Consider the following 26,608-nt stretch of genomic DNA (forward strand, 5'->3'; position numbering starts at 1 on the left):
CAGAAGGGCAGAATTTAGAGCCAAAATAAACTTGAATAAGAAAGAGAGCATCAAGGCGATGTCTCCTAGTACATAAAGTATGTAATTTTAACTCCTCAAGAGCAAGAGAATAATTGTAGTGAACTTTAGGAAAGAAACGTTTAAAACAAAGGGCCGCAAACCTCTGCTGGATGCGTTCCAGCTTGTTGGCATCAGTTGACGTAATCGAATTCCAGACTACGGACGCATATTCAAGTTTAGACCTAACTAACGTAGTGTACAAACTGAACATACAGTCTAGCGAAGAGAAATTGTAGGTAATGTTACGAACTAGACCCAATAGTTTCGCACATTGAGAGAAAATGTAATTGACCTGGTCATGGAAATATAGCTTAGCATCAATAAACACTCCCAGGTCTTTTACAGAATTGGTCCGGGCTAATAATAATAATAACAACAACATGAAACCACTTAAGAAAATGAGATGGATTTTAAACAAATGTCTGACAATGTTTACGTTGCAACAACACTTTCACGCAACGTTTTATTGCTGCCTTATGTTACTGAGTGTAATAAAATCCTGTATTGCATTAAGTGGCTAAATAACAAAGTACTTTGTTACAATCGAAAACAAGGATTCTGCCGCAACACAAAATAGCCACGCGTACACGACACATAACCTTGCACAATGTTCTCGTAAACTTATGGGACTGGTTGAGATGCGGTTTTCGAAAACAATAAAGTTTGAACCTTGGGAGCTCCAGTTCACAAAATGCAGCCTGGGTGTTGGTGGTACAATGCAGAGAACACGCATTCGTAGCGGTGTATACTTTCACCTATGCGGTGAATAATTCGAAATCCATAAAAGATATTTTCTTTATTAAAGTAATAAAAGGCAACAGCAAATGTACTCTAAAAGGTACAGCTGCATTAACATGAAACTGAAGAATGCACTGATCGACATATATCGGTGATAGCTACTATAATAGAAGTCCTACAGCAGGTTTAAGTGATGGGTCCCGCAAAATGCCTCCCAAGTCCATTAAAACGGGCTACAAACCGCTCTCGATTGTGACTAGCAATATAGCACAAAAAGCGGCCAGTCTCGATCAGCAGCCGGCACAAACATAAAGATTGCAAATGTTGGCCTGTCAGAAATGGCAGCCACGTATTAACACACAAATTGCAAGTCTGGGTCACAGATACTGCAAATAATGGGCCAGGCCTCACGGTGACCCGTTCTCAAATAGAAGCTGTACACTATATTAGCTGGGCAAAAGAATAAAAATTCTAAATTGTATCTGGGTACGATTCCCTAGAGCAGAAATAACCAAATTACCTGGCCTCAAGCAGGAAAGGCGGAGCAGAGATACGAGTATTGTAAACAAAGGGTATGTATCACACAACAGCAAGTACAAGTACACGAGTGTTAATGATGGCCAAGCCTCAAACAGCAGCTGGATACTAACACAGAAGTGTAATAATGCCCACATCAAAAAAAAAAAAAACAGACGGGTACCAGTAGATAAATAATAAATGGGAAAAAATAGCAGTAGTTTGATATTTGGAGCTTTACAAGCAACCAAAAGGGCATGCTGCCGAATTCATATAATTCTGATGGTACCAGATAAAAAAAAAAAAAGTAAAGCTATCCTTGTAAAAGGCCGTGGAGGTCCACAGGGTTGTGAGACGTTGAGGGTCCAACATTATCTAGACAATCGGATCACAGATGGCGGTAATGTTGTCAGCCTTACGCCCCGGTAGCCCTTTACCCTCCAGGGTGATTCCTGGTACTCATTTCTGTTAGAGGCTGAGTTGAACCCAGGGCTATAGTGCGGCTGGAAGGATTAGGTCAATTGAAAAAATTCAACCTCATCAAGACTCGAACCCGCGACCTTCCGGCTTGTAGCACAGTGCCTCAACCAACTACGCTACCTTGTGTCCCACGATGGTACCAATAAGACTCATTAACACGGACCAAAGAACCTGGGAACGAGTGTGGCCGAGCTCTAGCATAAAAACTGGAAATATGTGGCCCTATCGTGGCGACCATAACATCTACAGAAAAGCAGATAAAATATAAGCAGTCCACTGATTTTCTTAAATAACCCTCCAAACTGATATCCTAGACGGACAAATGAATATAATGCTCTAGTGCTGGTACTCACTTCAAAAGATGACCCGACTTCACTTATTCATATTCCTCTCATGCACACAAGGGTCGATATATCACTTCAGGGCACAGTCGAATGTGTCGCGACAAACCTTCAGTCAGATTCAGCGCACACAAGCCCACTGCTATCCACGACCCCACTCAGCCCACTCTGTACATCACCGCTGCCTACTATCACGATTGTTTTTAGTTTCGTGGAACAATTCTCTTGGTTCGAAATTGCTACATTACACACCACGATTTCTTGGAAACAATGACGCTTGCAACACCACTGCGGTGCAGGGCAGGCGCACAATAATGAACTCACCTGTGAACAATATGAACCGCATGTTACAGGAAAAATCGTATGAAGAATTTCCTCTCTCAAACTAAAGAAAAAGGTAACCAAGAGTGATGGTACACTTTTCGTTCTCTAAAAAGGTATTGTCACGTGACTCGGCTAGGGAAGGACCGCACAGAAAACATCTCTTCCACTGTTGGATGCGTGCCTGTTGCGGCGATCACGTGACGACTACTATACCACTACCTAGCAACGGGCGTGTTTGCAAAGCCATTTTCTAGCAACTGCTGTAGTTACTGACTTTACAATTCTGGCTTTCAGCAGGCATGCCACACTGCTCCTCCATTAAGGCTTACCGCCATTTCTTTTTTATCCGGTCGGTGCGCTCGTAACTTCTGACAGTTGCCGGCGCTCTTACATATCTGGCTCTTAAGCTGTGTGCAGTCTATTCTTTCGCTTGGGCGGTGGCCGGCTCCTCCACAAAATCCTGACACTCGCTTTCCGAATCCTCACAAAGACCCGGCTATTCCTTTTGCGATCTCCAGTCCTACGGACTGTTTTAGGACTTCGCCGACATTTCCCTTGCTTCGCAGACGCAGCTGCTGTTTTAAGCCTCGGTCCCTTATGCCATTATTGCATTTCCGCTGCGCCTGATATAGTATCTTCCCAAGCGTCAGTCCATACGGGGTTCCTTGTACGACATCGTCCTTGATCCTCCTTTTCCGTGGGTTTCGGTATCCCACGGCTTGTTGCTGGTCCCCAGATCGGTCCTCCAGAGCTCCAACAGACTACACTGCGGTCTCTTCGTTAGGGCCTTCTTGTTGCCCGCTACGGCCACTGCGGCATTCATTTCTAGTCCAGTCTTAACTTCGGCATCGATTTGTTCCCGTCCAGTCTCTATCCTGGCCTCCGTCGCTTCTCGGAAGGCCGTTCTCTTTTCGTCAGAACTTCAAATCCAACAAGATAAGGGAGTTATCGTTTATGAAATGACAGCTTTGCATTTATAAATGTAGAACTGTATGACTTTTATAACTACAGTGTATATCTGATATCACCGTCAAAGTCAAAGTCGAAGCCATTCTCTGCGTTATGTGCGCACCCGTGAGCATTTCCGGACACCATCTTGCACGAAACATGTGATAACCTAGCCTAATTCCGATAATCTTGTACAGAACAGTGCGTAAAATTTGTGGCAAATCACATGAAACTTCTGAAATTGCGAAGCGCTGTCTTTCTCATTTTTTTTTCTTTTTTGTCAACACTTTGAACAACATCACTCCCTACAGACTGCCTGCCAAGCACTTAGCTCTTCATCGCGAACATGTGCTCGCTCGCCCATCTTTGAACATTCTACACCAATGTCTTGTAAAAGTTCCTTTACTCATAACATTTTGGCCGTAAATCGCCGCTCATAATTCGCGATAGATTTCCGCAGCCCTCATGTTTTCGGCGGGAAAAATGCGGATAACTGCGGCAATTTCGCAGCTGGCGGGATTATCAAACAAAAAAAAAAATACAAACTCCGTGGTTCTAGTCTGCAAGCGAACTACAGCGACCGAGTGACCGCCGCTTATCGACGAAGTTAGTGCCAAATCGCAGGAAAAATAACTCACACTGTAGATACAAGAACATTAGGTGACCAATTATATGATGGTTTACAGGGAAATGAGTCACGTGACGCTACTTCGCATGCGAGAGCTCACCCCGCTCGTACATTATTTGCCTGAAATAAAGGATGGTTACTTCCGAATACCCCTTGTAATTCGCAGCTTTAATTATTCCTGGAATGTTACTTTATCGAAAGAAATACGTGATCCCCCATCTAAAGTTATATATATTTTCGGGACTACTAGACTGATATAAACCGAAGGGTAGAAAGAAAGACGGAAAGAATGTTCCACGATGCTGCTGTGATGACGGGTCCCTTTCGACACTTCTATCGCCATGCGGCCTTTCTCACTTATTTTCATGAACCATTCCCCTCTTCCGGATCGGTGAGGTGCAGTCCACACTGGTCATTTTTCACATGCGTTCTCTGCACCTTAACGTTTTGAATGCTCATAGTTCAAAACATCACTCATGACGTTAATAGTATTAAGAGTAACTTCTGTTACTGTAGTTAGTGCATTGATTTCCATTGTCCCCATTACTACCGCTGGATATTTCGACTTAGTCACGATCGCATCCAAATCCTTTCCAAATCATCAGTCATCGTATCATCAGACTCTGTATAGTCTTTGTACTGTAAAAGCGTCCTTAGATGGATACAGAAAATTACTGGCTACTGTTTCCCCTGCCAATCTTCATTCCACCAAATTCTCCATCATCATAATCACCCGGGGCAGGCTACAATAGGCAAATCAGTGGCCGCCGTGCCGAGTGGACCCAGTCGGGCTCCATCCTCCATTAAGCGAATTAAAAAAAACTACGCCACCACGAGCCCCACACTGTTTTTATAATGGCCTGCCAACATAAACGCTGACGGTATCGTAGAGCACAAAGTAAAGCACGGGCCGACACCGAGAACTGATACCGGACCGTGCGAACGCAGCTTAATGCATGCATATGGACAAACAGGACCTCAGCATTATGCTTCTGCTAACAACACTTAGCGACTCTTTTCCTAACGCAAAACAAAATGCTGGACAATCCTGTACAACGGCCTAGGCCTCAAACAATAACAGGAAGAAAGATATCTCAACCTAGAAACAGTTAACCCATGTTACGAACTCTCCCACACACGCACTTCCGTTGCTAATATGCTTTTCCTTATGACGTCACGCAAACGCCCCACGGCACGATATGATAACATCCCATACACTATGTTGCTGAATAAATGGAGTAAAAACAATCTTGGAACGAATCCAGGTCAAGGTCGTGAGTGACGTCACATACTAAAGTTCAGTGCAGCAAAATAAAAATATAACTCGCTGCAAAGACGTCCTTACATCGTAAACAATAACAACAGATTACATTTGCGTTCATCGCGTGTAGTTTACAGGCTTTCTGGCTGACAATCCGAAAACTACATTAACTGGCCTGATGGTCGATTATTCTATTACACTGCATCACACTACACCCGTTAATTTCAAGTAACCGAAGACAAAAATCTGACAGTATATGACGATGTACAGCTTATGTGGATAGTTGACTACTATGCATTCCTGGCACAAATGCACAAAAAGAAAGTATATGAGGAAGATCTTGTCAGTCTGTACGCATGTTTCTTCTCAGACACTTCTTAACCCCTTAAAGACAAATGGTTCCTACATGTGCCACCTTCTGTAACAGGCTAACACTCTGTAAACTTCCCAGGGTGTATCTGTGAGTTTCATACAAATCTCACGGTGATATGAAATTTGCCCAAGCAGAATTAACATGACAGTCTTTGTAGCAGAGACGTATGAAGAACTGAATTTGTATATATTATTTAGAAGGAATGCACTCTTCCAACAGGTTAATGAACTTCGGTTAAATATTATATTAGGGGTTCTCAATAAATACGTGCGAAAATGTAATTTCTGTTGGCCTTCAATCGCATATAACAGAGGCCCTAACGTTTCAAGATACAGAACAAAAACAACTTCTGGCTGTGCAGCTGTGTACCCTGTTATGTGTAATATTTTAAAAGGTATTTTATGCCAAATACGAAAAACTGGTAAACGTCACTAAAGTACATTTCTAATTTCCTCTTCGAAACTTCGTGGAACTGGTTTTAACATCATTTTAATGATATTTCGTATATAATTTACAAAAATTAAAACAACTTCCTAATTCCCGACTTATATCCGAGAAGAAAGACCGGAAGCAAACTTGTGGAAATCAATAGGCAAGCTAACCCACACTGCCTACGTGACTGGCGGCAGGTTTCCTCGCGCCAGAGCTTCCTGCTCCTACGTAGTTTTACCACGCTCAAGAGGTCGCAACTGGTGCCTGCTGTATTACCGACACACACAACCACGGGTATCTGCTGGATCTGAATTTGCAATCCGAGACCGCGAGGTATTCTGGGTAAGTTAAGGTAAAGTTCTCCCTGTGCCTAACTGAGCACTACGCCATGAAGGCGTATAGGAGAGTGTATTTTTTTTTTAATTTTTCCTTGGCACTACAGCCCCAGTGGGCCTAGGCCTACCTCCATGAACTCCGTTCACAGGAGAATGTATAGATCCACATTTTTTTGACCCCGGCGCTAGCTGCAGGTCAGTGGTCAGCTTCAAGCCCCCGAGGAAAGAACCCCGTTACCCATTCGATAGGAGGCTAGCAGGACCCCAGGGCCGGTCTGGACGACAAGGAGAAGACAAAATTCTTGACTCTACCAGGACTCGAATTCCGACCCCTCGGCTCAAAGATGGCCTTACGCGCCGGCCGCGATTTACTCCCCAGGAAAATTACTTTAATTAATTCCTGGTACTCATTTCTGTTAGAGGCTGAGTCGACCCCTGGGCCATAGTGCGGCAGGAAGGTTTAGGTGAACTGAAAAAAATTCAATGGCCTCATCGGGACTTGAACCCGCGACCTTCCGGCTTACAGCATAGTGCCTCAACCAACTACGCTACCGGTGATAACCTTAAATCTGTAGGGTTCAGACATACGGACCAAAATAAAATTCCCTCCCGGCCTCCCAACGTAGCCAACCTCTTATCAAATTTCATGGAAACACTTTCAATACTTTCTGCGATCAAGGAGAATGGACTCTGCCGCTTCGCGTTAAGTTCATCTGTGCAAATCATGGGGGGGAGTACAAAACCAAAACAGAGAAATATTAATGGCCCCTTTGTTCTGATACAGGCATGCGTCAAATCACAACATAAAGGCGCAAAAGGGTGTACGAGCAATAGGGCATGTATTCTAGATGTCACCAACAAACAGAAGTGAGAGGTCAGCTTCAAGCTCCGCTCATTTTTACTCCAAAGTAAAAGACCCCTGGCACTACAGAAAATGAGGAAACCGGAATGATGAGGAGGGGATGCAGAGGGAAAATCCAGTCACTACAGTCGCTTTTGTGCTCAGGAAACTCATGTTGGGACTTGGAGGTGAGAAACCACGAATTCTAAACCTCCACGCCCCGTATCCATAGGACAAAAATGTTATCGCATGCCAAAGTGCACCTGGCAGCAAAAACAAAATCCAGTTTTTGCCAGCCGTCCGAATTCTTGCCAAGGGGGAATTCCCTGAAAATGCTGACACTGCACATGCGTCACAACGTCGTGGTGCAATACGTGACACATCGTTCAGATGACTCTTAAATTCAAGGATAAAACATACAAGTAACCAACTTCTAGAGTGCATGTTTCTTCAAACAGAACGCATGCACTCTACGTACGGACAAAGCATAGTCCGCCCTCCCTTTAAAAACAGACCTTGGGCACGAAGGGCGTTACTTCCCTTTATTATCACCGCTACGTAGTCATACTCTCCTCGTTTTACACTGCCGGCAGTAATACGCTTTAGTTTCTTACACAGACCTACAAATGTAAAGTGAGGTGTTCCCTGTGTTTGATCACTTAAGCACTACGCCATGAACACATACGGGGGAGTGAACAAATAGCTCCACCATTCCTAACCCAATTCAAGGCTTATTCCTTCTTAGGAAGTACGTATTACACTTCGGTCAATATCAATATACCGAAAAGGTCGGTGTCACGGTGACACCGTAGACTTGCATTAGTGAGGTGCCTGCTAGGTTCGAACCTTGGCCCAGGTACAAAGCTATCCCGAGTGAGGTTTTACGTCGGTTTTATAGCCAGGCCAGGAATATCAATTAGGCCACACAGAGGCGTACATAAACTAGCAATTCTTCTCTTTCTGTTGCTCCTACTTGGAGCATATGGTGTCCGTGAAACGCTTGTTTCACTTCAGGTTCTCTATCTTGGCCAGCCGGTATGACTCCTTGAACGCGGGATCAGCCCATCGCAAGGCCGCTTACCTATCACAAACACAGAATAAACGCGAACAGACAGTCCTGCCTTGAGTGGGGGATTCCAACCCACGATCCCAGTGTTCGAGGGAGACCAGACATTTCTTGCTTTAAGACCGTAGGGGCACTGTGATCAGCAAATTGGTAATAACGACAGGTAATTTGGACAAAACAATTGGTTACTCAGGGTTCGGAGTGACACGTAGCAATCACGATAGTAACCATTTGTTTCATTTTTAAATCAGACAATATACTCAATATGGTAACACAATGTTTCACTCGTGCGATTATCACTGTGAGTGTGGCAAAATGCTGATTTAGTTTCTATATCAGAAGCAGATATATTTTATATAAATTTAAATTCAAACTTTGAAAAAAGTTGCAGATTATGTGTGTGTTGTCGAGAAACACATCCTCTTCTATGAGTTCTAAAATACCAGTCTTCGAGACGCTTGCATGTGCCTCGCGTCCCTCTTTCAACATGAAGTCGTCCTATAACGTACAACGTTGATACAAATCTCTAATTAGTCAGTAGTTCATCTGCACAAAACTCCCTCACCCCTCAGGCTGCCTCCCAAAGCTGCTAGTCGACTACGCTAAAACTATACACTCGCGCACGGTTGCCCCTATCTCTGACTTCAGCTGTATTCTGAAGACGCCGTGTTGTGAAGGTAATGAATGGGCTATTGAGTCAAAGTCCAACCATGTGGGAACCAGAGTATTTCTGGAAGAATTCCAAAGGTCCGTAAGATTACATTACTTCCGTGCAGAGATAATGCAATGAAATATTCATTAATTCAAATAACCCGAATAATCCAAATATGCGGATCGTAATAATAAATGGGAATGAATTACTTTCATTACATTACGGTCCAACCCAATCAAACAAAATCAAAATAGAATACCGATTAATTTCGCCCAAATTCTGGGCATTTACAAGTTCCTTCAGTCTACGAAAATTATTAATAGTATTTCAACTATACCATGGTTGAAGAAAGCTGTCTTCTAGGATTTGGCACCGTGTATATGTGGTGTTAACCGACGTTTCGGAGGAACGTATAGCCTCCATCTTCAGGGTAGAAGAAAAAATATAAGAAATCTGCACGCGAAGAGACCGTGAGAACCGGTAAAAGCAGACTGCCAGTCTACCCTGAAAATGGAGGCGATACGTTCCTCCGAAACGTCGGTTAACACCACATATACACGGTGCCAAATCCCAGAAGACTGCTTTCTTCATAGTCACCGCCGTGAAAGCCTCAAATCTTATATACCATGGTTGCTTCACTCCAAATCCCTTCCAATTCATTATTGACCAATCCCACCATCTGACACTAGACAATAGACAATAAGACTAGACTAGATAAGACTAGACAATAAGAGAGACATAAAGTGAAACAAAAACAATCACAGTTCTGTTCGTTAGTCTCAGCACTGGTGAGACATCAAGGACGGCAACACACATGGTAGTCCAGCACGGTCAACAATATTGAAAAGAAATGTGCAACGCTAGTAAAAGTAGATACATCAGTCTATCCACGTTTTCATCCCAGAAACTGCTAGTCAACGAATACTGAATAATCAATATAGGGTAAGGAAAGTTGTCCCTGCGCTTAACTAATTAAGCACTACGCCATGAGAGCGTATGGGGGAGTGGATGTACACATCAACGATTTCTTTGCCTCGGCACTAACTGGAAGTGAGTGGTTAGCTTCACGCCCCAGCCGATTCCCCTCCTACAGAGCCTCCGGTACCGACTGTATAGGAAGTTAAAAATTACGCAACAAATTCGACACTTGCCTATATTAAATATTGTGACATATGGTCCGTTTCTATAACTACAGAGGAACATCATCACTGCTAGGCAACTACTCCGTAAATATTCTCGCAGACAATAGGGAATACATCGTTGTAATTTGTTGCTGGGCAACCGCATTGTAATACAACAGACGAAGGTGTTTTCTATGTGATCCGTGCCGAAAAATGACAAGTGGTTCTACAATAACCGAGGAGTGAGTCGTAGCTAGTCGTAGCTGAGAAGCCGTGAATCAAGGGCACGAAGCCGTCATGGAAAGGAGCTGAGAGTTCAGTTCTGTACGGGAGGCTGTGAAGAAAAGAGTTAGTCGCAAGAGGACGGCTGACAGGACTTTAAGCGTAATATCTGAGTGTGTAATTCGGTGAAACTGTTGTTTCCAGGAAACGAATAGTAAAAACACAGTCAAGGCTTAGCCATCTTTGAAATCTGTTATCTAGCAACGACCAGTGCAAGCAGACATAGAAGACTTTATTTATGTGTTATAATTACCGTAATCCTGAGAGTTTTATAATTAATTGTAGTTACGACTGGTGAATATCCAATAAATCGATTCACCGATCCAAACCCCGTCCACTAGTCACTACTACACGTGACATTATAACTTAGAAACAGTGCAGACTTTTGTGTTTGTGCACCGCTGTAATATTTGCAGTACTTTATCGAGTGCAGAACGTGTGACTGTGTACAATGAGGGCGTCGTTTAATTTCCGTGGCCATGCTCCATTCCACCATATGAGAGCTACAGGATGCAGTGACAGAACAGGCTCCGGTTCACCAACAGAAACAGGTGTAAAGGTACAAGTTAAACGGGTTGTCTTCTAGGGACGTTTCTCTTGGTCGAAGAACAAAGGATTTTTCAGTTTGTTGATACCAGTTATATTGAAGTCATATTTTACCCAATCGCATGACTCCGTCTGCCCCAAACGATGGAATTTCTTAATTGTTATGTTGGCGCCGAAAGAGCGGAGGGTGTTCTCCTGTGCCGTGTGGGCTTTCGTTGTAAGCGATCTGCAACACAGCTTCCTCCCTCACATGCCTTACAACTGACGGCCAAAACAAAGGATCGCTTATGATCCATTTCAGTACTGTAACTACTTCTGAAGGACACAAAGACGCAAAATGTCCCTGTATTCTGATATGAAGTCTATGTGGCACGACGGTGACTCCCAAACTTTGGCTCGCTTCGTCTCCTGGTTTATTTAAAACCGCTTTATCAACATGACGGTGTCAAGTGACAGCATGATTATAAACGAGGAAGTAAATGACTTGAGTGGTACTGCTCTGTAAAACAGAATTATGTATTTTAATAGTATCTTCCAACTTACGTATAGTTCCGCTGACTTCCTTTTTATTCAGAAGGAAAGCATCTAAGAATCATTGGTTAAAGTTTCAGCTGCATATAAGCGACAAACTGAATGTCTGGGACGGAGAGAAACTGAAAAATTCTAGAAAAATGTTAAGTGATGGATTAGGTATTCTTTTTTCCAAAAGGAGTGTTCTACAGAATGTATTATAGATCACTTAAGGTACAACATTCTTAAATGAAGTTGTAGGTTGACCCACACGAAAAAGTCTTCATACATATATAATTTGAACATTATTGCAACTGTGGAAGAATGGAAAACAGAAACCTCTAAGGACAACCCCAAAACAAACTCCGTGGCCTGTAGTCCGCAAGCGAAATATACCGACCGAGCGGCCGCCACTTGTTGGCGAAGTTAGTAACAACTTTTACGTATAGAGGGTGTCGCGTGGTCAGCGCAATGGATCTGCACGGCCGTTAATCTCAGTTTTCTAGACCGGAGCCGCTATTTCCTTGAAATACCTCCTCAATTATCCTCACGAGGCTGAGTGGACCCCAATCCAGATCCACTACTTCTCAGAAAATCTGGTAGCGCCAGGAATCGAACCTAGGAACTCTGACCACTGGACTACACAGGCGGTCCTAAGGATAACCCAGGTCATTTAAATATGTTACTCCTGCTGACAACTGGTGTGAATCAGAGATATACGAAAAACTGAATATACGTATTCATTCAGAAAATTTCACAGCCAAAGTAATGTCCAAACCAAAACTCACATCCTCTATGAGATATGAAATCTGGGGGAAAGACTCGGTTTCCTAAACTGGGGTCCACCCAACCTCCTACCCAATGCGTACCTGGGGCTCTTTCCCAGGGGGTAAAGCGGCCGGGACGTGAAGCTCACCACTCACCTCAGGCCAATGCCGAGGTCAAGAAGATGTGGACCTATACATCCACTCCCCAATACGCCTTCATGGCGTAGTTCTTAATTAGTTAAGCGCAGGGGGAAACTTTACCTTTACTATGATGCGGGAAATTTGTATATATTTTAGAAAATATCTGGCACTATTTATGGACCATGATAATGAATCTCTAGTTAAAAGTGAAGTTATACTAAATGGTATCTATTCCAACCTTTCTATGTGCATGCAAAGTTGGGGTTTGAGTACGAAAAATCTAAGGAGACTAAAGCCGTGGAAACGGTCGATGACTCGCCGGGTTACGGTGGGAAACTGGGATGCTGGACAAGTAATTGGAATGTTTGTTATGGTAAAAACAGGAAATCCGTTAACGCACAGTTCTTACTAACAAAAATTTGATGTCTCTTAGCAGAATTGACAAAACTGTGTTCCTTCGTAGGAAATAAAAGTTACTGCTGCTATTAAAGGCCGCACTATAGCTCAAGCGGTTAGTCGATGACTTCCCACCTCGGCGGCCCGGGTCTGGTCAAGTGGCATTTGTGGTGGACAGTGGCGCTAGGGCGGATTTTCTCTGAGTACTTTGGCTTCCCCTGCCAATCTTCGTTCCACCAAAATTCTTCACCACCCGGGGCAGGTACAATAGGCCAATCAGTGGCCGAAGTGCCAAGTGGACCCAGCTGGTCTCCAAACCCCACTAAGTGAATTTTTAATTTTTACTGCTGCTGTTAAACCTGAGTTTCAGTTTTAAGACCAAGTATTTACTGCTCTGTTCAGCAGAATCTAATCCGTACCACATTTTCGTTATTTTGTAGCAGTTCTTCCTGGATTTGTGTCATTGCAAGGAAATGTCCAGCATATTTGGTTCATATTAGGCGATTTTATGAAGTAAAAAAATGAACGCCTTCAAGTGGAGGTTATGCCTAATGACGGCACTAGTAACTGCACCTACACCACTGGACAGACGTAATTTCAATTCGACAATGGACACATTCACTAAACGCTGCTGGGTTAGCCTGATTTTCATCCGTATGGACTGAAAATAAAACCTACTTTACGTAAGGCAATATATCAACTCTATCCTACATATCATAAACCGTTATTCATATTTGGTAAAATTTGATATGAGAGGTGTGCATAACGTTAACCGCCCATTTTGATGTTTAGCTAATCTTACCGATTATAAAGCCTACTTCTTTAAGGACCACATATTTACTTTAATTTCACTCGATTTTTCATGTCAACTTATTTTAAAATGATTCTGATTGCGTAAAAATGTGTAAGATTTTGAGAGGAGATGGAAACAGAAAACTGATTACTGTGATCCGTAACAATTTTGCTGAATATCCTATACAATTACCTAACAAAACACCACTGGACAGAATGTACTGCTTAACGAGCAACATTTCTTGGCATAGCGTCAATTTAAAAACCTCAAAATCCTGTATCGACTGCAAACCAACTGATAACAATGAAAGTCACGCTTTCTCATTAAAAAATTTCATTAAGCATTCTAGTTACAAAAATAATAGTATTAATGTAATTTAAAATATTAATACGAGTCTAATTTTTTTCAGTACTGTTTCGAAGGACAGAAGAAAGTCAGTGAGAAGCTTGTCAATGTTTCTTCACCACCAAGTTTCTATTATCTGGACGAACGTGAGAAGTAGCAACTCGGAGCACCTCTCCAATATTTCACCGTCAACTCAATTCCACATTTATTCCTGGCCACTTGCAATTTTGAAAGGAGCTGCTGTTCACGTACACGTGTGCTTCCGGAAAGGCTTGTCCTTCGCCGTGAGTGGTCACTAAGCATCTAAAACTTATCAACAAGTTAAATGAGTTTATGAAGGTCAGAAACGCATTTCTCGGCTCCATCTCACTCTGCAAATTCATCATTTCCATTTGAAATTCTGCTGGAAACTCTCAACATCAAATAGCAATGAAAATGTTTATTCTGGCCTCACACTTGCGCATATCTTGGAAATGGGAGAAGAAATCTTATTAAAGATGCAGGCTGAAGTTCCGCGAATTTCATAGCATGAGTTAATTTTTTTCCGTTCTCAGAATTGGGAAGTGTTTCATACTGTCAGATCGCAGTTACTGTTCAACCATGAAAGCTTCCTCTCGAAACCCGGTTGGGTAATGACAATGCAAAACGCGAAGTTGCACAACCAGTTGCAATAACAAAGCTGAGGATGGGGTGTCCCTTTATTTTCTTTGTAGTATGCATCCTGTTGTGTGTTATAAATAAGGTATATAAATGTATATAAAAGTATGCAGTCTACACAACAATATTCTGTATTTAAAAACAAAGTATACAGTATTGTCTAAAAAAGACAAATATTGATACAATAGTGTCTACTTTGTTTCTAAATACAGAATATTGTTGTGTACCTACCTTATTTGTCCCTTTATTTCCCGAAATAAGTCTCAGACGCGTTTGCGAATCTGACCACGACTCAATCAACGAATTTTCGTATACGACAGAAAATATATCACACAAGAAAACTGTAAACTGAATATGAGTTTTGAAGCCACTGTAAAAGCATTCTGCATTCTTGGCGACGTCGCGCATAGATTGTCTTGGAGCGTCAAGCAATGACATTACGATGGGGTACCCAAAAGAAACCGAACTAATTTTTTTGTGGGCAGAGCTTTTGTAGTACCGCGTTTTGCCGCTGTGAGCGCATAGAGCTAACATTCCTGAGTCGATAAGCCGACTACCGTTGCTTCAGAAGGTAAGGACTAGTTTCGGCAGAGTTTATAGTGACAACTGTTTTGTGTGAACGTCGTTTTTGCAATGGCTGATTTTCGTGAACAGCATGTGGCAGTGAAATTCTGCTTTTTGCTCGGGAAAAGTGGAACAGAAACTCTTGAAATGTTAAAAACGGCGTACAAGGACTATGCTATGGGGAAAACTCCAGTGTTTGATTGGTTTTCCCGTTTCAAAAATTGTGAAATGTCAGTTGATGACAAACCTCGTTCTGGTCGTCCTTCCACGGCCCGAACACATGAAAATGTTGAAAAAATTCGTGAAATCATCAAAGAAATCGACGACGGACCACTGAAGAAATTGTGGAGCTGTCGGGAGTGACTTGGAGCAGTCGGGTGACTGGTTTTTCCATCATGACAATGCCCCTGCTCACACAGCCCTGTCTGTACGACAATTCTTGACCAAAAATGGTATGACCCCTGTTCCTCACCCTCCATAATCACCCGACCTTGCCCCGTGCGACTTTTTTTTTTTTTTCCTCGAATGAAAGAGNATTTCTTTTGGGTACCCCCTCGTATCAAATCGCAATCGACTGTATTCTTTATGTCACTGATGATAGGCAACGGTTGAATACTTTGCCCTCTTATCTGTCAACAGTCCAGTTCCTTTCTACATGGGGTATTCAGACTTTCCAGCACCTTCCTACCGTCTTCATAGATATCTGGTCCCTAACAAAAACAGCAAGATGCACTTTGTTGCTCATGTCAGTACCTTCTCCCGATACTATAGAAAACTGACAATATTGGTGACTTTAATTTTTAAATCTTTCTTAACGGTGAATCCTAACAAAACCACTTTTTTTTTTGTCAGGAAATGCAACCTCTGGAACTGACAAGCATCCTTTTACTCCTCTACGGAAAGGTTCTATCTTTTTTGCTAACATTTCAGAAACCATGTACTTAGCACGCATTGCGAGTCTAATTATATGGTTCAACTCGTGAATAAACTTGCTGCTGGGCAAGATGGTGTTAATGCTGGGTTATTTTGCTCCTTCTTATCTGGCGCTGTATGTCCCTCAAATTACGATGCAGGCTGTATTTCGTATTCTTTCTTCATGCTGCAGTCTCTTGCAATTTTCATGAACAACTTTCTTTTCCTTATTGCAGCTATACTAGAAGACAACATATTTCTTAAAAACTCAATGATAAACTGTCATGCGCTAAGATATTATTAATCATTAACCGTGCAGAAAACTGCCAAATCACTTTTATACGTCCTTTCCACGTTAATTTTCTTTATTTTACTAAATGACAATAAATGGCTATTTCTATCAAAACAGAAATCTCTTCTAATATTGCATTCGTAACCATGCCGCTGTGAAACGAGCAGAAATATGTAAAAACCTCCTTTTGAGCCAACATCACAATTCGGAAACGTACAGTCCTCAAAGTCAACATCCCGATTATCAGAAGGATGTTACCCCACCTTAAGATAAAACAGCAAAAATACACGTAAATCTAGAAACAAACGAAGAAGAACTGTTAACATATGTTAATGTCAGTGCTGCCAGCTGACCTCATCTTACTTCAATAAAGAAACACTGAATATTGTGAATGCCCGTTCACAAAGTATTTGCCCCAGTTTATGACAGTAATTTCGTGTTTCAATCGTAAATGTTTATATTCATACATTTATATATTATTATTATTATTTGAGGGGGTGGGTTTCCCCATGCACCGCGACTGCTAGTCTATTGTACGTCCCCCTTTGATATTCTACCAGTCGCCATACCCTACCGATACTGGTGAGTGCTATCAGCCCCGTTCAGCCAACGAGGTCGGCCCTCGGTACCAGATACTTCCTCCATCTACCAGAGGCATTCGAAACTACTTGGGCGGGAAACTTTTTGCCTAATTTTGCTGAGATCTCCTAGAGACACGAGGATCTTTTACGTGCCGTAAATATACGACACGGGACCCACGGCTTGAAGTCCCTCCCGGAGGACTTGTTCCCTGATTTTTTCCGCCCTTAAAAATTCCACGACCTCCGCCGGGTTTGAACCCGCGTATCTTGAGTCATGAGGTGGGAACGTTACCCCTAGACTACTTTAAATTTATTTCTTCGTTAGCGAGTGAGGGACTGCATATCACTGCAGCACTCCATAACCTACTACACAACAATCCCAACGGGGTCTTTACAATTCCGCTTGACGTAACTAGACTCCAATTTGGCAAACCTCTACACGGTGTAGGATTTCAGATTCTCACAGGGGTAGTTATAAAGGTATAACACCCTACTGTCTCTTACCGGACTATACAATGCTATATCCCAGAAGAGAACTCTTCACATGGTGTTTTACAAACAACCTCCCATCTAACATTTACAGGGGCACCAAAAGGTGGCGTGGAATGCATGTGGGCAGAAGGGAGAGTGACTGCACATGCGCAATATAGTAAAACTACTGTCTCACAAACATAAACTCATGTGTTGCATGTTTATGCATGTAACTAGTGAGTCTTCTTTTGTGCCTGCTTCATTGCTAAGTAACTGTGAGTCAGCACAAAGGAAGCGTGCACTAACAATTCACAGCAAAGAGATAAATATTTTAGTGTTCTCGTTGCAAAAGTCAAGAGAAAGGGCTGCAAAATGCTGCAATGCATCGTCAAACACAATACAACGGATGAGTAATACATAATTGTGTTGCGTACGGTGGGTTACCAAGGAAAACGTCAAAATGTACGGAATGCCGAGATAGAAGACTTTGCTCGACGGTAATGATATTACTGATTTTTATTTAGGACGGAAGATAGTACCGGCCTGTAGGAAGTTTATCCGTGTTAAGGAAAAGGGCTGATTTTGATTGGAGAGTTATATACTTACGACGAATATAGAAAGAAATGAGTATCAAGTGGAAAAGGTGTAGGTCAAGAAAAAAATTATTCTAAACTGGTTCTGTGTATTCCTACGACAAGCAAGAAAATGCACGGAGACGGGACGCTAATTTTGTACCTGCACGAGACGTGGGCGAATGCCAATTTGAAGTTCATGAACTGCTGGCAGAGTAATGAAGGTGTAGGAATTACACTTGCGAATGCGTCTAATAGCCTCACTGACGTTCATCTGGGCCGGTCTAATGGCTTTTGTTCAAGGGCTCTGTGTTAGTGTGCAGAGCAGATAAAGCAACCGGCGGTTACAACGGGCAAATTAATTCTGATAACTTTGAAGAATGGGTGACTGAGAGAATTATTTCAACTTTGGAAAGTCCGCCTGCCATTGTCAGTGACAGTGCAGCCTAGATTGATCTGAGTTCGCACTCCAAATGGAAGTTTTTGGTTTGGTCGGGGAAGATAAAAACAGGCTGAGAATGCACTCGGAGTTTTGGGCCGCTTCATGACAATATTTACATCAGTGACTCACGGGGCAGTTAGGAAAGCTGGTAAGTTTTTCAACGACCGGTATTCTGCCTCATTTTATACTACAATCTACAAATTAATTAATATAAGCATGTCAAACTCCATGTTTGTGGTCTAGTGGTCAGAGTTCCTGGCTACAAATCCAAAGGTCCCGGGTTCCATTCCTGACGCTAACATATTTTCTGAGAAGTAGTGGGTATGGAACGGGGTCCACTCAGCCTCATGAGGATAACTGAGTAGCTATTTCAAGGAATTAGCGGCTCCGGTCTAGAAATCCGAATTTAACGGCTGTGGGTATTCGTTGTACTGACCACGCGACACCCTCTATCCGCTAAAGTTGGCGCTAACTTCGCCGACAATCGGCGGTCGCTCGGTATATTTCGCTTGCGGACTAAAGCCACGGAGTTGATTATGTCAAACTCCATGAAGTACTCCTAGAGAACCTAAGTCTCTCTGCCAGTCACGAAATTACCCGCATTATATAACTGTTTCACTGCCGTGTTCATAACAGCAATCGCCCTTGAACCGTACTACTTAAAGATGAACGTTAACATGTTTTACGGCGCCTACAGTAACTACGAACTATCGTCGAAAGGTGGGACTGATGAACAGGAAAGGATTTCGAAGGAGTTGGTGATGGCCTAACAGAGGTACTATTACGGCATTTACCCGCAGGGACTGAGGAAAACCACGAAAGAACCCAGTAAGGAAAGGCCGTGCCATAACTCAGGCGGTTTATTGCCGGCTTGGGTTCGAGCCCAGGTCAGGTTATGTGGGATTTGTGGTGGACAAATTGGCATTGGGGCAGGTTTTCTCCGAGTACTTCGGTTTCCCCCGCCAATTCTCATTCCACCCACTGCTCCGCATTCATCATCATATATCATCAGGGGCTTGTACAATAGGCAAATTAGTGGTCGACTTACAAAGTGGACTCAGTCTCACTCCAACCCCAAGAAGCCAAATAAAAAACTAAACCTGGGCAGGTTAGCCGATGCCCTCGTCTGGCCTCTTCCTTTCAGGTTAAATTAAAACGACTTATAGTGCTGACTGATTATTATATGCCAATCTACGCTAAAATCGGATTCTCAAAGCTGTAACTATGAAGAGTGCGGTCTCCTGGGTTGCAACGTCGTGCAGTTCGGAGACAGCTTGGCACCTGCTTGTGCTCTCTTGCTTGGCTTACTCTTACTTACGACTCTCCGAAACGTCGGGCTTTCTCCGAAGTAGACGGCATTACAACCCAGAAGACCGTACTCTGCAACACAATCTTTCAGTGTACGCAGCAGCACTGAAGAGTTACTGTTTATTCAGACCTATAGTTATAAATCCCCGCCGTTTTGAATTATCAGCAGTGATTAATTAACTTGTGAATTTACTTTCTGTGTAATGCAAAGGAGAAAAACAATGAAACTTGATCTCAACACAGCGCGCTATTTTATTCACTTGCAGTTAAATCCAACTTAAATCCTTTCCAGTCCGTCGGTACTAAATGGACCTCTTTGTCACTTTTTATTAGCACCAGTGTGAGAACTGCTTAAAACTGTTCTTCGAATTCCGCAAGTACTTAACAGTAAAGTAAATTAAAGTAAAGCTATCCCTGTAACAGGCCGTGAAGGCCCATAGGGTTGTGAGACGTTGAGGGTCCCACATTATCTAGACAATCGGCTCAAAGATGGCGGTAAGGTTGGTCATTGGATTTTTTCAGTTGACCTAATCCTTCCAGCCGCACTAGGCCCTGGGGTTTACTCAGCCTCTAACAGAAATGAGTACCAGGAATTAATTTTCCATGAGAGCCATTTCAAATACAGAAAACCGTTCACGGACCCCTAGGTCGGGAACGAATGCTATGGTAATCACAGCTGTACCTCCGCCTACGACTTCACGACTCGGGAATTTTCGGACTTAAGATCACAACAAATTAATACCCAATACACTTACACTCCGAATTGTCGGGCTTACGCTATGTTACAATGCTCCTGTAGAGGTTCGTCCACACAGAGCGCTACGCTATGTTCGCAACGTACGCTACGTACGCTGTGTACACTCTGCGACGCAGGTAACATACGGAACATAGCGTACATAGGGTACGGAAGTCTGTGTGGCCAGTCACATTGGCCATAAAGGGAGATATTTTTCTGTTCGTATAGCGAACATAGCGTACGTAGCGCTCTGTGTGGCCGAACCTTAGCTCGAATCGTAACAGTCCGCGGTAAAATATTCACTGTTTTTTAATATTCTATAGTTTAAACGTTTAACACTAAGCCACCTTATGTCCCTTTGTTGACTGTATAACAAAGACAATATAATTATAGCACAATAGAGGGTTAACATTGAAAAACGGAACCTTCAGCTCCAGAGAAGTTACCTTATATGCTCATCTTACAATGAATTCGACTTACAGAACAGTTCTCGGGAACACATCAAGTCGTTTAAGTTCGAGGTACAAGCTCAAAGCAGATGTGTAATTTCATTCTGTTACTTCTGACCTATTTTTAATTGCTAATGGATTTCAGTATCGACAGTTCGTAAAACACAACTTTAACTGCATTATTTTTTTTTTGTAGTTTAACCAACAATTTACGTGGCTGACCCGAACTACTCACATCACTTGTACAATAAAGAACAAGGATAGATAATTCGGGGAAGACTCACTACGGTACTACTCAGTTCAGCATACTGTCTCCCCATTTACGATCAAAAAACGTAACCACTACAACATAAATTTCATGAATTTTAAATGTTGGTTTGTATGGAGGTGAAACTTGGGTCCCTCGCCCCAAAAGGAGTGTATTAAGAACGGGGTGCTGAGGAACGTATCTGGACCCATGAGAGGGGAACGGAGGCTGCAGTGGGCCACAGTCTGGCAGGAGCACGTACGTATAGGCACGACTGTTATTAGAACGTGACCCGGAATGAAACTACAAGCAATACATACCATTATTTAGAACGTAATTTGAAATGGAAGTATTACTGTTTAAAACATTCTAAAGACAACAAAGCAGGTGTCGCACCGGCGTCCCGCGCACGCCATCTGCATCAAGTCGCGATAGTTGAAAGACACACCTTGCGGTGTAATTACAGGTGGTGGGCATAGCGTGCGTTCACCATCCGGTCCGTTACGAAGAAACGGCACCGGTACCACAATCCACCTGAGACCCACTTTCCCGTGGTACTGCACCTGGTGTGGGGGAAATGCAACTAATTCGAGAAGGTAGGCCATTGCAGGCTGTATTCGGGAAATGCTTGTTGCCATTCAGTTCTCAACTTTCTGCCTTCCAGTCTTGAGATCTGAAAATGATAAAACTATAATACACAAAACTACAATTCTATCTTATGTCTTGTATGACTCTCGCCCTCTCACCGCAACAGAACAAACTCGGGTTGTTTCAGAACAGGGTGCTGAATAGCGTACTAGACTCCGAGAGGGAAGAAAATGGAGAATGGATAACAATGCATAATGACGAGCTTCATAATCTGTACTCTTTACTGCAGAATGTTATAGAATAAGACATTTTCTAGGAAACGGCTAGGTACACACTGCCCAAAAGCAGGAACAGCAGAAGCGGGACACTTTTGCTAAGCAACGGCTAGGTAAACACTTGTTTCCGCTATGAATGGTAACGAAGGTACTCCCGTAAGAACACAAAAGAACGTAGGAACTGTTACACATGGTGTCTTGTTTCCCGGCTGTGTGGCAGTTATAAAAGGCAGAGCATTCGTGAATTCGAGAGCAGTAGAGATCAGTCCGAGGTTCGTCAGACAAACGTTATTCAGAAGGAGTTCAATCTGTCAGCTGTTATAATTGATTGTAATTGTAAAGAAGTGCCAACAAATCCAATCGTCAAATCCAGAACCATTATTATTAGTCACGCTAACCCCGAATTCGTGACAATATTACTGGGATGATAAACTCAAGGACAATTAAATGGACGGGGCATACAGCACGGATAAGAGAAATAAAATGCGTACACAATTTTTTATCCGAACACCTGGAATACCCACGATGCACATGGTAAGGATATAACAATGAAATTCATCGGTCTCATGGCAGTGACCAGAGTCGGGCTCTTATTAAAACGGTATGAATCTTAAGTAAATACATGAAGCAGAGTTCCTCTCCTAAAGCTGAACATTCTTCAACTAGTCAAGAAATTCCTCATCTATTTTTCAATCTGGAATGGAGGGGAGCACACAAAATAGCTTGATTATATGCTTTACGTTTCCTCTCCGTGCTATACTGGCACCGTAACTGGTACGCGTCGACCTGACTGTNGTAAAGCTGAACAGTCTTCAACTAGTCAAGAAATTCATTTAGTTTTCAATCTGGGATGGAGGGGAGTACACAAAATAGCTTGATTATATGCTTTACGTTTCCTTTCCGTGCTATACTGGCACCGTAACTGGTACGCGTCGACCTGACTGTGGAAAAACTTTAAAAATGAAACTACGACTGTCACGATGAACCTGTCTGATGGTGCTTCTGTGACACCGCATATCTGAGACTTTTCGTGAATGGTGTCGGAAATTAATTTCCATGACTTAAAACAGAACGGCAGTGGCGATTCTGCCGATAGATCTGTCTCGGGACTGCGTTGAACGCTGTGGCAGTAGGCCTAATTGTGAAAAAGCTTTAAGAATGCAATTCCCCTAAAAAAATTTCGATTTAAAAAAAAAAAGCATGGCATGCAACTACGACAAGGGATCTGGCTGTAATGTAATCTGTCGCGTTATATATCCGAGACTCCGAATGAACGATGTTCCGTCAAGGGCCATGGCAAGCAACATTCAAGATTTATACGTCGTGGCTGCAGTGATTCCGAAGATGCAGACTGCTCCAACTGCCTGTAATGACGGCGTGTGCTGTCAGCGGTGTTTCCCGAATGCCTGAGCAAGCACCAACTTTTCAACAACAATCTTATGTCACAGAGTAATTACTTCTCGTTTAGTGAATATGTTCTAAACCTGCGGCGCACATCCTACCGTCCTGTACATGGTGAAGATTGCAACTGCAAATGTTCCGAATAACTTCCGTACATGATGCGTCCAATTCCGACAGCCCGAGTTAAACAGTACAAACCAAAACATATGAATTCATAGTTACAATTAACGACTTCTAGTCCTCGTGTTCCATTACTAGAATCAGTCAGTTCTGCCACCTTAAATAATCGTAAACCTCTCAAACTATCTTCCAAAACGTAAACAAACAATACTTGCAATGTGACAACACTGTATACAACGCAGCGCCGTGTTATGTAACTCAGACCATTCAATGGTTGCCTGGCAACAGCATTTCCTCATGGAAAGTGTGCGCAACTCGCACCAAACAATCGATTAGCAGTAGCACGTGCGCGGGATGAACCGCCATGTTGCGAACGTCTTGTATCACGTACACCCGGAAGCAGTGAAACTCCCCGAATCAACCAAGGTCACCTGTATGGGGTGAACCACGTACAGACCAGATATTCCAAGTTCGATTGCGTGGAGGGTTACGCCATGTTTTACAGAAGCAGGCAGCTGCATCCTGGGCGCTTAGTCATAATGTCCGGTGATATCCCGGAGGTCTCCGGTTCAAATCTTGGTGCAATTTTGTGGGAAAATATTTTTATTTAAAAATTAAGAACATGGAAGCTGTTCGGAACTCTGAGCTTATGGTGACGGTGAAAAATCTTCTGAGTGATGGACATTATAGGGGTAAATATTATTTGTTAACATAATGATACAGAATAGTTTAAGCGGTGAAATGAGCCACAAAATTGCCCACGACTATTAATTATACGCCAAATTTCCAATACCACTCTGTACATACGGAAATATTTAAAGAAAAAAAGGCTTATGTTTTCTTAAAAATTCTTCGTAGCTGTTTTCCCCCCAAGACATACTATTTAAGTGTTCACATTTTCAAATTCAGCGTTTTGTAGAAATCAAATCGTCCGTACAACGAACATTTCCAGCACGAAGATCAGCTATCTCGGTATTAAGGAAGCAGCTGCCCACTATGTGGTCACCTGTTGTTTGCCAAAGGAAGACGAGCAGGTGCCTCTCGACCGGTTGGCTTTCTTTCTCTTACGCAAACTTCCAGCACATGGATTAAGGAATGGTCACCAACCAGTTGCCAGAGTGCAGCAGTAAACCGGCATCCCAACATTTGGGACGTCAAATTCTGTTAAACTTCTGACAGGAGATGTCACGCAAAGCCTGGACACTAATTTTAATATTCATGTCTTTACGCCACAGAAATGATCAAGTATTATGCACGCTTCAGTGGTCTGTAACTGGGCACTGGTGAACACATACTGAAGAATACGACGTTATAACATTAATATCGACATGTAGGAGCAAAATATGTCAATAAATGATAAGGAAGCTTAATAATCCGGCTATTTAAATTAATTAGAAACACACGGATAAATGAGCGTCAATTTGTTGGACATTCATACACAATAATAAAAAAAAACTGAATTCCGAGATACACGCTCAGTCAAAAAAGTCAGTGAGAAACTTATAGTCGTTATATAATTAAAAATACCAATATGTACGGAAAAAAGACATGGGAATTTTTGAACACAGATGAAGATGCCATGAAATTATAAACATACAAAGTGAAGAGCGGGAAGAAACCAATGAGATAGCAGAAAGCTAAATTTATCGCTGATACAGACGAATTCTAATGCCAGAAAAGGTAATTAACAGCATTCACATATTACACTGCACAGAACTACTGTTTCAATCTTCTGTTAAATAAGAGTCATTTCAAGAATTCTTCAAATTGCAGTTATGGATGAGATCTGAGGTTCTCACGGGCATGAATATTAAGATGACAAGTTTTTTGGGGTTGTGACGAGGTATAGTCTTGTGCATAGGCACCGACGTTTATGAGGAACCTGATGCCTCTACCCTAAAGATGGAGGCAGCAGGTTCCGAAACGATGGTGCCTATCTACCAAACAACACGGCGTGCCCCAGAATAATACTTCTAAAAAAATCGATCCTGAGTACATTTTCTGTAACCGTTTTCCCCCCGGCAACTTTATAGGAATAAGTCCCAATTAAACACGGTCAGGACACTTCATTGTCACGAGTTGTCTTTAAAACATAACTCTTCGGAAACTGGATCTGTTTCCGTCATCGGGCGTAAGGCAAGAAAGATTCCTATTCAACTTGACGCGACAATAAATGCTAACCTTAAATCGCTCTTCCGGTGATTCTGCTCTCGTCCAGCGTGGAAACCAACCCTGGGGGCCACCTCCTATCCAACAGGCACTGGATGGGCTTTCACCGGGGGTAAAGCGGTCGGGGCGTGAAGCTGACCTCGTTAATAAAACGAGTATATGGGTCTATACCATTACTCCTCCAGACGTTTTCATGTTGTGGTGCTCAAGAAACGAGGCAACGGTCCGGGGTATCTTATTCAAAACTGTCACACAGAAGAGACAATCCCAAACTGCACGATGAATTCGAACAAAGGATGCAACTCGAACTATATATNAGTGCTCAAGAAACGAGGCAACGGTCCGGCGTAACTTCTTCAGAACTGTCACACAGAAGAGACAATCCCAAAACAACTGCACGATGAATTCGAACAAAGGATGCAACTCGAACTATATATAAAAGGGGCTGGGACGTGATGACGCACCGTAATCCTACCCCGACAGATGGACTGGCGGAGGAAACGCAGTATCATTAATATGGTCTCAAACCAACGTGCAATGGGCAACCATGAACTCCTTTCAAACTCGAACAGCTGTCCCCTGCAAGTGAATTCCTTAATTGAAAAGCTACAGGTCATAAAAGAGTTAAATGGAGAAGCGAATTACAAAGAACGTACCCAACTCTTGTGATCGCAGGTCACTGGGTAAAATACAGTCAAAACTGATTAGGTTCTGCTGACCTAACTTGTATCCTCCAGCAGCAAACTAAACGAAACATAGACCATGAAAGCTGTCCCTGTATCAGGCCGTGAACACCCACTGGGTTGGGAGACGTCGAGGCTCCCACATTTTGTCTACATAATCGGCTCACAGATGACGGTAAGGTTGCCAGCCTCACGCGCCGGCCGCCCTTTGACCCATTTACTCATTTCAGTTAGAGGCTGAGTCG

At 42.8% G+C, this 26,608-nt stretch overlaps 1 protein-coding gene and 1 long non-coding RNA gene across 2 annotated transcripts in view; one reads left to right on the top strand and one right to left on the bottom strand.

Moving 5' to 3' along the window:
* Positions 1-26,608, bottom strand: part of LOC111868775 (histone demethylase UTY) — a gene marked incomplete at its 5' end in the record, with an annotated part of 179,904 nt that overhangs the window by 60,378 nt on the left and 92,918 nt on the right.
* Positions 10,698-14,661, top strand: LOC117282653. The gene is made up of 2 exons (XR_004513478.1): positions 10,698-10,957; positions 13,961-14,661. It is a non-coding gene; the product is annotated as an uncharacterized LOC117282653 (long non-coding RNA).

Source organism: Cryptotermes secundus, unplaced genomic scaffold, assembly GCF_002891405.2.
Source record: "Cryptotermes secundus unplaced genomic scaffold, Csec_1.0 scaffold174, whole genome shotgun sequence".
In the NCBI taxonomy this organism is placed as follows: domain Eukaryota; kingdom Metazoa; phylum Arthropoda; class Insecta; order Blattodea; family Kalotermitidae; genus Cryptotermes; species Cryptotermes secundus.